The sequence below is a fragment of the Somniosus microcephalus genome, unplaced genomic scaffold, assembly GCF_052327205.1.
Source record: "Somniosus microcephalus isolate GS21.2 unplaced genomic scaffold, FLI_Smic_1.0 scaffold1, whole genome shotgun sequence".
NCBI lineage: Eukaryota > Metazoa > Chordata > Chondrichthyes > Squaliformes > Somniosidae > Somniosus > Somniosus microcephalus.
Window position 1 is genome coordinate 2286698 of NW_028225188.1, and position 2542 is coordinate 2289239.

The window sequence follows — 2542 nt, forward strand, 5'->3', positions numbered from 1 at the left end:
GTGCACAAGGACGCCCAGGTCTCGTTGCACTTCCCCTTCTCCCAATCTATTGCCATTCAGATAATAATCTGCCTTCCTGTTTTTGACACCAAAGTGGATAACCTCGCATTTATCCACATTATATTGCATCTGCCATGCATCTGCCCAATCACCCAACCTGTCCAAATCATACTGGAGTTTCTCGGTATCCTCCTCACAGCACACACGCCCACCCAGCTTTGCGTCATCTGCAAACTTGGAGGTATTACATCTAGTTCCCTCGTCCAGATCATTAATATATATTGTGAATAGCTGGGGTCCAAGGACCGATCCCTGCGGTACCCCACTAGTCACTGCCTGCCACTCGGAAAAAGAGCCGTATATTCCAACTCTTTGCTTTCTGTCTGCCAACCAGTTCTCTATCCAAGTCAATTCCTTGCCCCCAATCCCATGTGCCTGAATTTTACATGCTAATCTCTTATGCGGGACCTTGTTGAAAGTCTTTTGAAAATCCAAATACACCACATCCACTGGTTCTCCCTTATCTATTTTACCAGTTACATCCTCAAAAAATTCCAGTAGATTAGTCAAGCACGATTTACCTTTTGTAAATCCATGTTGACTTTGTCCGATCCGGTCACTTTTTTCCAAGTGCTCTGCTATTACATTCTTTATAATGGACTCTAGCATTTTCCCCACTACCGATGTCAGTAATTCTGTGTTTTCTCTCTACCACCCTTTTTGAACAGTGGGGTAACATTAGCTACCCGCCAATCCATGGGTACTGTTCCAGAGTCTATCGAATTTTGGAAGATGACCAGCAATGCATCTACTATTTCTAGGGCCACTTCCTTAAGTACCCCAGGATGTAGATTATCAGGCCCTGGGGATTTATCAGCACTCAATCCCATCAATTTCCCTAACACCATTTCCCTACAAATACTGATTTCTATCAGTTCCTCCCTGTCATCAGACCCTATGTTCCCCGACATCTTTGGGAGGTTATTTGTGTCCTCCTTTGTGAAGACAGAACCTAAGTATGTATTTAATTGGTCTTCCATTTCTTTGTTCCCCATTATAAATTCCCCTGATCCTGACCGCAAGGGACCTACGCTTGACTTCACCAACCTTTTTCTCTTCACATATCCATAAAAGCTTTTACAGTCAGTTTTTATGTTCCCTGCAAGCTTACTCTCATACTCTATTTTCCGCCTTTTAATTAATCCCTTTGTCCTCCTTTGCTGAATCCTAAACTGCTCCCAATCCTCAGGTTTACTGCTTTTTCTGGCCTATTTATATGTCCTCTCCTTGGATCTTATGCTATCCCTAATTTCCCTTGTTAGCCACGGTTGAGTCAACTTTTTGTTTTATTTTTATGCCAAATTGGGATGAACAAATTCTGTAGTTCATCCATGCGGTCTTTGAATGTTTGCCATTGCCTATCCACCGTCAAGCCTTTGAGTGACATTCCCCAATCAATCCTACCCAACTCGCACCTCATACAATTGTAGTCTCTATTTAAATTCAGGACCCTAGTCTCTGAGTCAACTATTTCACTCTCCATCTTAATGAAGGATTCGATCATATTATGATCGCTCCGACCCAAGGGGCCTCGCACAACAAGATTGCTAATTAATCCTTTCTCATTACATAATATCCAGTCTAAGATGGCCTGATCTCTAGTTGGTTCCTCGACATGTTGGTCCAGGAATTCCTCCTCCACAGTATTGTTACTAATTTGGTTAGCCCAATTTAGATGTAGATTAAAGTCACCCATGATAACTGCTGTGCCCTTATTGCACGCGTCTCTAATTTCCCGTTTGATGCCATCCCCGAACTCCGCATTACTGTTTGGAGGTCTATATACCACTCCCACTAATGTTTTCTGCCCCTTGGTATTTGTCAGTTCTACCCATACAAATTCCTCATCATCAGAGCTAATATCCTTCCTTTCAATTGTGTTAATCCCCTCAGAGCCTTCCTCAGATAAGGCGACCAAAACTGCACACAATACTCAAGATGTGGTCTCACCAAGGCCCTGTACAACTGCAGCAAGACATCCTTGCTCCTGTACTCGAATCCTTTCGCTATGAAGGCCAACATGCCATTTGCCTTCTTAACCGCCTGCTGCACCTGCATGCTTACCATCACCTTCGATAGACTCTGGAACAGTTCCCATGGATTGGAGGGTAGCTAATGTTACCCAACTATTCAAAAAAGGTGGTAGAGAGAAAATGGGGAATTATAGACCGGTAAGCCTGACATCGGTAGTGGGGAAAATGCTAGAGTCTATTATAAAAGATGTAATAGCAGAGCACTTGGAAAACAGTGACAGGATCAGACAAAGTCAACATGGATTTACAAAAGGTAAATCGTGCTTGACTAATCTACTGGAATTTTTTGAGGATGTAACTGGTGCAATAGCTAAGGGAGAACCAGTGGATGTGGTGTATTTGGACTTTCAGAAGGCTTTCGATAAGGTCCCGCATAAGAGATTAGCGTGTAAAGTTAAGGCACATGGGATTGGGGGCAAGGAATTGACTTTGATAGAGAACTGGTTGGC